At 47.6% G+C, this 10698-nt stretch overlaps 1 long non-coding RNA gene across 1 annotated transcript; it reads left to right on the forward strand.

Moving 5' to 3' along the window:
* Positions 1 to 130: 130 nt before the first annotated feature.
* On the forward strand, positions 131 to 7524 carry LOC145534372 (uncharacterized). The gene is made up of 3 exons (XR_014074501.1): positions 131 to 856; positions 3604 to 3808; positions 7284 to 7524. It is a non-coding gene; the product is annotated as an uncharacterized LOC145534372 (long non-coding RNA).
* The last annotated feature ends 3174 nt before the right edge of the window (positions 7525 to 10698 follow it).

A 10698-nucleotide genomic window follows, 5' to 3' on the forward strand; every position in this document is an offset into this window, starting at 1 on the left:
CGGGGCGTAGGGGCGTAGGGGCGGGGAACTCAGAGACGGGGAGTATGGGACATGGGGCGGAGCGTAGAGGCGCGGGGGCGGAGCGTAGAGGCGTGGGGGCGGGGCGCGCGGGAGGACCTGGGCTTCCGGCGCACGAGGCGGCCCGCGGCGCTGGGCTGGCTGCGGAACCGCCGCAGCTCCCTGGCTTCCCCGCAGCTCTGGCTGCTGCGCGCCGGCGCGCGGCGGCTTTCTGCCTGATCTGCGTGGCTCAGCGCCTTTAAGAAACAGATGCGGAACAAGTGAGACAGACATCACAGTCACTGTTTGTATGAGGTTTTCTTTCTTAAATTTTTTATAACAGTAAAGCTGGCGTATTCTCTTTTGTCAAAATGCTCTCACATCGTGACTTCAAATAATCCCCAAAATGACCCTGTAAATCAAGAGCAAGCATCACTATGTCAAGCAAACAGAAGCTCAGAGCAGTGATTCAGAATCTTCCAAACAACCAAGTCTGGGCCGATTTTCAAATCTGAACACAGTGAAAATACTGAGATGTAATATGAGAAATCACAGAGAAAGCAGTTAGCAAGATGCCTGGTGTATGTAAGCAGTAAGTGGTATTATTAATTAAAATTTTGTAGTATTTCCAAATATGCCCAGATGAACAATTTTAACATCTCCACAACACCAACACAACCAGACCCTTCATGATGCAATTAGGAGGTAGACATCAGTCACCCCAAAGTATTCTCACTGAGAAAGAAAAGGAAAAATGTGAAATCTGGCCAAGTCTACAACTACAAGCCTAAGGAAATACAGGGACCAAACGAACCTGTTATGTGACACAGCAGAAAGTGATCAGTGAACCCAGAGTGTGGTAAGTACACAGAGCAGAGGGCCCGGCCCACTGTCTTTATTCCACAAACAAGTAGCATCACAGCAGAAGGGAGGAGGATCTATCTGTCTTTGCAAATCAGACAGGAAACAAGGCGGCCAAAGCAGATCATGGCCTGGGTTGGGTTATGATTGGGACAAACTAGCTTAAAGAAAATTTTTTTTTAAAGATTTGGGGACTTCCCTGGAGGCCCAGTGGTTAGGACTCCATGCTTCCACTTCAGGAGGCACAGGTTTGATCCCTGATCGGGGAATTAAGATCCCACATTCCACCCGCCCTGTGTAGCAAAAAAAAAAAAAAAAGTAATAAAAGATTGGGAAATTTGGATTTGGAATGGATGTCAGTGATTGTTGCTATTGTTCAGTAGCTAAGTTGTATCCAACTCTTTGCAACCCCATGGACTGTAGTCCATTACAGCACACCAGGATCCTCTTTCCTTCACTTACCTCCCCGTGTTTGCTCAAATTCATGTCCCTTGAGTCAGTGATGCTCTCTAACCATCTCATCTCATTTATCCATTAGGCTCTATGAACTAAATGAATAGGTAGCAGATTCAAAACCCACAGACAGTGCTCATGGGAAAACAGTCTGACAAGCTGTCCCCATAGATCCCTAGATGTAAGGGGAGTGAGGATGAACCACAGAGCGCTGTAGCCTGGGTGACATCAATGTGTGTGCAGGTAGAAACTAGAGCAATGAGGAACCTGATGGACCTAAAGACAGGGAATCAGACAGCATCAGTTTCCCCAGAAAGTGCGGAGAGGACAGCAGCTGAACACAGGAAGGGTTTTTCCTCCTTTAGGCCTGAGGGGCTGGAGCAGTGCTTCTTCCAGGACAAGACCCCACATGGAGGGGGACCCCCTGGGGAAATGAGCACTTGCAGGACATGGAGGAGAGACAGTAAGGAAGACATGCCGATAACACTGGGCACAAGGGACTCGCAGAAGGCAAGCCCTCACACGTTAGCCCGCTGATGACAGCGACAGAAGGCATTGCGACAGCTGACGTCAGTTCAGGAATGAGCGAGCATCAGGAAAGAAGTGAGGTCAAAAGTCAGCAAAGTTATCAGAAAAAAAAGAACAAGAAGTAGAATAACATTCCTGCAGACGATGAAAGCATACCACAGAGGCATGCCCACAAAACAGACCAAAGCTGTCACCTACTATTTCAGAACAAACTAAAGACACTCAAGAGAGTGAGAGACAATGTGAATCAAAATTAGGAAGAAATAGAAATGAAAAAATAAAGTCTAAAGGAATGAGAGGGACTAAACCAACAACACCTTAGTAGAAATGGAAACTGAAAAGAAGAAAATCATTTTAAATTTTTTAAAAAATGAAGAAAGGCAAATGAGTTTGAGAGAGAACAACAAATACTGGGGACAGCCAAAAGCATCCAGCAGATAACAGGAGTCCCAGAAGATAAAAGTGACATGAGATAACAGTTCTAAAACCTGCAATTCAAGGAAACAAATGTTCCTGAAATATGAAATCTACATTCTTGAAATATAAGGAAGGGAAAAACTGCATACCAGAGAATATCAATTCAGAGTGCACACCACCAAGACGTATTCTAGTAAAACTACTGAGTTTTAAATAAAAGTGAAAAGGAAGTACCTTTGGGCATCCAGGCAAAAACAGCAAGTGACTTTTGAAGGAATAGGATTTAGTTTATCAGGCTTCCCTGGTGGCGCAGATGGTAAAAAAAAATCTACCTGCAATGCAGGTGACCCGGGTTCAATCCCTAGGTGGGAAAGACACAACTGAGCGACTAATACTTTCACTTTCAGACTCTGTGAGCTTTATGCCAGCAGAGAATATGTACACGTACTTAAGATTTTGTGAGGAAAGAAAATATGAGCCTAGGACTTTGCAGCAAAAGTGAATTTCAAATATAAAGATCATAGACAACTGTTACCAACATGGAGGAATTCAGAGAATTTAGTTTCCGCGATTTCTTCCAAAAAACAAGCTTCAGACCATCAGAATGACAAGGGAGAGATACTGCTATAGAAATAGGAGGTGAACACCAAAGTCACAGTGTCATTTAAATTAAGACCATTTTCAGATTAAAAGAGAGAGAGTGGTATGTAATGGTATATGCTCTGACAAAATAGATGTATACAGCTCTTTATTGATAGAGGAAGAATGGAGAGCAAAAATGCAGAAACAAATTCCTGCTTTCAATAGCATATTGGTAGCAATGTTATTGATAGTGTTATTTTAACACTGTTGCTTGTATAAGAGGGGATGAAGCAGATTATAACTATGGGATATTGAGGGTTTCCCTGGTGGCTCAGTTGATAAAGAATCTGCCTGCAATGCAGGAGACCCAGGTTCCATCCCTGGGTTGGGAAGATCCCCTGGAGAAGGGGATGGCAACCCACTCCAGTATTCTTGCCTGGAGAATTCCATGGACAGAGGATCCTGGTGGGTTACAGTCCATGGGGTCTCAAAGAGTCAGACAGGACTGAGCAACTACCACTTTCACTTTCATTGTAATTCTATTAGGCCCTGATGAAAAATGAGTGTGATTGGTTCTTTAATGTTTTCTTTAGAGATTCAGGGAAACTTTTTCTCTTCTCTCTTAACCTTTCTGTAATTTATAGCAATTTGGTAGATTATACTTTTATAAACAGACACAAACAATCTAGAAGCAGACCCAGAGCTTCTAGGCTTGGTTCACTGCATTTCCAGGTCATATTAGACAATTTTCTAAAATCTCTGTAGGTAGAAATTGCTGGTGTCATCGTTGTGGAAACACTGCCGTGACATCTGGAGAAGAGCAAGGGTTCAAATTCTCTCAGCCAGAGCAGCTGGATGGACTGAGAAGGGCAACCGTTTGGGAACAAGCAGAAACAGCAGTGGACCCAGCATCCACAGGGGGTCACGCCCTGGCTGAATCCCTCTGTGAGGAGCAGGGGTTGTTGCCATGGTGGGTTCATGGTGCAGGGTCTGGCCAAGGCCTGGGATGGGGAACACGGAAGGCTGAGCAGTGAAGGCAGTGTCCACACCGCCACTCGGGGGTGCTCCCAGGGCAGGGTGGGGGCAGGGATCTAGGTGACAGCAGGCAGGTCAGGAGCTCAGCATCTCTGCAGACTGGACAGTGGTCAGGGGAACAGTTGATAAATACAGGCCCCAGCCCACACCTGTGCTGTCTCTCTAGGGAGCAGAGGCCCCGCCAGACTGGGCAGTGACAGGTGTTCCCAGCCCAGCATCAGGAACCGCAAGAGGCCTGAGTCCCTTGGCAAGTGTCCTTCTTCAGAGCGCATTACCACCCTCTGCCACCCGTGAAGGTGGGATGTTTGTCAACAGAAGGACACTCACATAGCTCTCTCACTCATGCCTTTCTTCTGGGTGCACAGATTCTCCAGAAATATTTTTTGTTAATTAGAAAGGAAAGGGAAAGACAGAGAGACAGACAGGGAGGAGGAGGGGTGGGAGGAGGGGGATGGGGAGAGAAAACTGGACCAATTAAAGCAAGGAAGAACGAAAAGAAATGAAAGAGAGACAACTGAAAAAAAGGGAGGGAGGGACATCATTCTGGTGGGAACACACACACACCCCATACACAAACCACACACATCACACACACACCACGCATACACCATGCACACCCCACACGCACACCCCACACACACACTGCACACACATACACACCACACACACTACATACACACCACACACACTGCACACACCATACACACCGCACACACTGCGCACACCACACATACCACACACACACTGTACGTACATACACACCACACACACACACTGCACATACCTCACACACCACACACACCACATTACGATCACCCTAAATAAATCAGCTATTTTCCAGCTACACTTATTATCTTAGCCTTTCCTGAAACATCCTTTAGGGTAACCAAAAATAACGGTTGGGATAACTCTGCATATTTGGGGTTAAAATTATATTTGTATCTCTAGGCTCAACTAGAGATTCCCACTAGTGCACAGTTGGCAAAGAATCTGCCTGCAGTGCAGGAGACCTGGGTTTGATCCCCAGGTTGGAAAGATCCCCTAGAGAAGGAAATGGCAACCCACTCCAGTACTCTTACCTGGAGAATTCCATGGACAGAGGAGTGGGGTAGGCTGCAGTCCATGGAATTGCAAAGAGTCGGACATGACTGTGCGACTAACTCTCACTTTCACTAGGCTCAACTATTCTTTGATTTTCTCTGAAACATATTCTAAAAAACAGTGGGGTTCAAGACAAGTGATAGTCCGTTAGAAGCAGTAAGGCGATCAGGTCATGTTGGGAGCCCATTACTTCATGACCGAAAGGAAAGACTCAGCATCTCCAGCAGATGGCGCACGCTGACCTCTGCCAAGATGGTACCTCACCCTGGATTCCCTTAGTGTCAAAACAGGTTCTCTCCTCTTGGGATGATGGAGACAATGGACCCTAACCAGGTAAGGGGTTGGGTTAGGAAAGAAATTGGTCAGTAGGACCCCAGGGGACACCAAGTAGAGAAGACAAAACCTGGAGGCTTTTACATTTATTTCTCACATTAAACTGTTAAAAACATGTACTGACCGCACCAATAATCTGTTCCATTCACATCATTTGGGGCTCTGAAAAAGTTAAGAATTCTTCCAAAATAGAGCTTTAAATTAAGCCGCAAAGGACAACAAAGTAGTAGGAGTTAGGACATCTGAAAATATCTTTTCCTGGCAGGATAATTGGTGCAGGGCTCATAGTGAAGAGAGGTTTCCCGTAACAGATAAACCAATTCTGAAGGAAACCTCTGGGCAGGCGACGCTAACTGGGGGTTACTGGGACCAGTCAGTGTTCCTGCTGCTTCACTAGCTATTGCATCCTGAGCTCTGGGCTGTGCGTTGTCTATGAGCAAGCAGACAGCAGAGTGGAAAGATTGATGTCTCTGCACAAGAGGCAGGGAACATGACACATATTCTTTGGAATCATCCCCAAATCTGAGCCGAAAAGTAGAGCTTTGTTAATCCACTTCTTAAACATCTGTCCTCACAAGTTTCAAGAGAAAGTTTGGAAGCTCATGACTGTGACTAATTTCCAGTGCACAGCTAAGCTGCACCTGCAGCCTCTGTCCCCTCCCATCCACTGATGTGGCTAACTCTCTGCAGCTGCTTTTATTGTCAGCTCGCCCCTAAAACTTCACTTTCTAAAGATATTTTAAAATGTAAAAGGAATACATTAACCACAAGATGTTCGAAAATACTGAAAAGTTGTAGAGGAGACTTACCCAAGATTGAGTAGCTATTGGCTTGAGTCCAGGGCCTGGGATCTGGGACCGCCATCCCCGGGCTGGGGGCTTAACTCTAGGATGAAGAAAGGAGTCCAGCCCATACCATATGGGACTAGTTTCAGTTATGTTTTTGTACAGTTGTGGTAGCCAGTTGTCAAGTCACATGCTGTTATATGCTGCTTCAACTGCTGTTAGCTTGTTTGATGGCATCAGGGCACCTGACTTGCTGGGTTTTGAAGTCTGATTCATCAGGTGGAAAAGAACAGGGACGTGTGCAGGGGTTTTCCACCCTGACGTTTATGAACATGCCCCATGGAAGTGTTTGAAAGAATCAGGTGCTACATTCATCATTACAGCCTAAACTATCTACAGTAACTTAGTCAAGTTTAGAAATGCTGTTGTTTGGGAGAACTTCCTCTGTCTAATTTATGCACAAGTTGAGGGTCGATTATGGAACAGTCATTGGATTGCTGACATTATCAGGCCATTGGATAGATTAACAAGACTCACAAAGTGAACATAAAGCTCTAAGAGGACTTCCCAGGAGGTCCAGGGGTTAGGACTCCATGCTTCCGCTGCAGGAGGCAAGGGCATGGGTTCAATCCCTGGTTGCAGACTAAGATCCTGCATGCCACATGCCACCCCCCAAAAAGCTTGAAGAACATTTGGATTTAAGTTTTACATATATATATATATACACATAGGCTGTGCCACACAGCTTGCAGGATCTCAATACCCCAACCAGGAATTGAACTGGACCAGAGCTCTAACCCCTAGGTGACCAGGGAACTCCCTGAATTTTCTGATTTTAGTTCATTAAGCACCAATACAAAACACCAGCTTCTTTTCTTTTCTGAGCATAACACCCTCTCCCTACCACACATGCAGTGGACAGGCCTCTGGCCACAGTTGAGACAAGCAGAGGAGATGGAACCACTCACGCCCCAGAAAAGGCGTGGGCTCCCACTTCCTGATGATCCCATGATTGATTTTTTCTGATTAAGACAATTTTTGGAACATTTATGTAATAGTCGTGTTTTCCATTGGGTGTTTTCTTTCCTGCTGAAAAGGCATTTTGAGAGGGAGAGCATTCCCTGTTCAGTTCTTGGAAAAGCTAATTGCGTTCTGGGGATTCTCAGCAACTTGTTTTTCTCCTCTCAGCAGGCACGGATGCAGTGCGCCCTCCCTGGACCCTCGGATCCCTCCCATCCTCGTTAAGGAAAGACACATGACAGGGCCCTGGGGACGAGCCCTTTTCCGTGATTTCCAGACTTCTCAATCCCACACACCAACAACTGCTTCAAAAAAAAATTTTTTTTTATTTTGGTGACCTACATAGATTTGTCAATGTGTTCATTCATGCGGCCAAGTGAGAGGGAAAAACAGAATAAAACCTGCCATCTTCCCCCGGAATCATTTTATTACAGAAACAATATTTTATCACTCAAATGCAGAAAGGACATTACCTTAGCTAAGGACAATGTTTTGCATGAAATACACTTAGCTGAGTGGATGTCTCCCAGGCACGGCCATGTTACTGTTGTGTGGGGTGGGCATCTCTGTGGGCAGACTGGTTCCTGGCTGGGAATTTCAGCCCGAGATCGGGCTGCATGGCCAGCCCTGACTTGCTCACACCCGCTTCCTGCTGGAGACCTGTGCTCGCCCAACGCAGCTTCACCACCCGCTGCCCATCACCCACACCTGCTCCCTGTGCGGCCCAGTCTGCTGCCTGGCCTCCTGGCCCGAGTGGGCAGAAGTAGCAGCCCCATTCTCCTTAAAGGATCTGTACCCCTTGACAAGCACGCCTTTCAAATTATTACTAAGTCAGCATATTTTAGCCTCCACAGCTGTAGCCGAGACAGTCTTGAGCCCAAACACATCACTGAGTCCTTCTCTAGGGAGCAGACAAGAGAAGGTCCTGCCTTTCCTGGAAATTTAGTAGGGTTGGGCTGTTTCTAGCATCTTTCCCAAAGGAAAATGAAAAAAAGAAGACTTACCCTATACAGAAACACCTCCTTCTCTCAGAACACCAGCATTTTCTGTGTGTTAATCATCTCATGCAGAGAGGGAGGCTTTTAGATGCCCAGAGAATCAAGCTTCCTGAAGAGCTGCCCACTGCACTGGATGGCTAAATGGAAGTTATGCTGGTTTTCTATAGACTGGGGTAGTCTTTTTAATTTAAGTCCAATATCCGTTACCTTCCTTTGAAGACTTTCAATTTGTATATGGATGTTTTATAAGGCCTCTCAGGATGAGAATATCAGTGCTATAATTGGGCAAACACTTAAGAGACATTCATTCAACAAATGGTCTTCAAGCACCTAGTATGTGCCAACCACAGTGCTGGCTTTGGAGATTCAATAATGACAAGTCATTCTTTTCCTCAAGGGCTTAGGAACTCTGAGGGAACAGACAGGTCAACATGAAGAGAAGTCCTCAGGGACTTTCCTGGTTCCCTGGGCAGATTCAGAGCAGCGTGAGGGAGGGGGTACCACCAGTTGCACCTGAACCATGGGGAGCGCCTTCCCAGGGGAGTAAGGGACCCCGATGGTGAGTGTGGGCATCCTGGGGAAAGGTGGATAGGGAGGCTGGGCTGGACACTGAGCTACCATCAGAGCCACCTTCTCTGCTCTGCAGCTTCACTGGGGCTAAGGCTCTGCAGGCCCCTTTGCCAGCTGGCTCCATTAGGCTCCACCCACAGGAGGCCTGGAGGAACTGGGTGGCTGGAGGCAGGAGCAGGGCCTGCTCTCCTGCTGGTCTTGACAGCACTGCACCCTGAACCAGCCTGCCTGCGCTTGGCAGAGGCAGTAGCGCCCACAGCAGCAGCCTTGCCTTCAGGCCCCTCTTGGCTGCGAATCCTGGCACCCCTCCTGGCTGACAGGTTCTGGCAACCCCAGCCCTGAGGGTGGCAGCTGCTGCCTGCACTTACTATCTCTGTGGCCTCGGTTTTCTGTTTTTGCCTTTTTGCCTGCTTATTCAATTTCTTATATTCAATTCTCTCTGTCGAAACACTCAGGGTGGTTTCTATTGTCCTGACTGACTCTGACTGATGTTCTGCTGGGAGTAATGATCCCAGGAAGTGGGCTCCAGAGTCAAGTCACAGGACTGATGCGGGCATGTCGGGCCTTGAGTGCAGTGCAGGGCTTCCTGATGCTGAGAAGTGGCCCTCTTGACCATGGCATTTAGTAGCATCACTGTCAGGCAGATGATCACCCCTGCTTCCTTGTGATGAAGTGTCAATTAGCCTGTCTCAAGGACCAAGTGGCTGTGGCCCTTGACCATTAGGGCAGCAATGAACATTCCCAGATTGGCAGTGGGGGCCCACAGCTGAGTTTGAGAAGTCAACATGCAAGCACCCGGAGTCCCCTGCAAACTAAACCAACTGTCTTCCTCCTGGTTTGAATATGTGGAAGAAAGCCCATTCCAAAATGCCCTTAATCACATGTTTAAGTAAATAACTTTTGGAGCACACTAAAAACTGAACAAGATACCCTAGGAGGACTGCCAGAGCACAGCTAGACACTAACCTGTGCTGTGTTGTGCTTGGTCGTTCAGTCGTATCTGACTCTTTGGGACCCCATGGGCTGTAGCCCACCAGGTTCCTCTGTCCATGAGGATTCTCCATGCAAGAATACTGGAATGGGTTGCCATGCCTTCCTCCAGGGGATCTTCCCAACCCAGGGATCGAACCCAGGTCTCCTGCATTGCAGGCGGATTCTTTACCGTCTGAGCCTCCAGGGAATCCAAGAATACTGGAGTGGGTAGCCTATCCCTCCTTCAGGAGATCTTCCCAACCCAGGAACTGAACCAGGGTCTCCTGCATTGCAGGCAGATTCTTTATCAGCTGAGCTACCAGGAAACCCCAGATGCTAGTCTATGTGGCTCTAATATTAGGGGTCCTAACGCCCACTCCTCAGCCCAGGCTCCACACTTGCAGTGACTCTCTGAGGTGCTAAATAGAGGGCTAACTTCAATTCCAGGTGCATTCTCCTTTGCCACAAAAAGCTGTCCACAAAATCCCTTGAGGCCTTATTCTGTCATTTACTGTGGATTATCTCTCTATGGTTTGTCAGCTCAAGACTGACAGATGCTTTTGTTCATTTAGTTCTAAAATCAAGTGCCTACTAGATTCAAAGACAAAGAAAAGTAAATAATTGCACAACGTGACTAGGTCTGCAGCCAGTAGGTGAGCTGCTGGGACCTGGGGGCCTGGGAAGGCTTGGAGTGGAAAAGTACCCAACCTCAGTCAGAGGGGAGGAGACAACTTCATGGCCCCCGGACAAGGTGGTCTTGGCAGAGACCCTGGGAGAGGCCTCACATGTGAGGCCCCGCCTCCGGGGACGGGAGATGCCTGGGCCGGACTAGGAGACGTGCCCCAGGGCATGGCTGGGATGGGGAAGTGTGGGGGAGGCTTCCAAGTCTTGGGCTGAACTCCCTCCAGAAAATGGCAGCGTGCTGGCTGGGCCCCAAGTCCAGGGCGAGGAGGGTAGACCCCACCCTCATGAGACTTGCCAGGTAAAGCTTTGTAGTTGCCTGTGGCCAGGTCTGAAACATCAGACATGGAATTTTAACCTGGAGC

Source organism: Giraffa tippelskirchi, chromosome 14, assembly GCF_054371585.1.
Source record: "Giraffa tippelskirchi isolate mGirTip1 chromosome 14, T2T-mGirTip1v1.2.pri, whole genome shotgun sequence".
NCBI classification, from domain to species: Eukaryota; Metazoa; Chordata; class Mammalia; order Artiodactyla; family Giraffidae; genus Giraffa; species Giraffa tippelskirchi.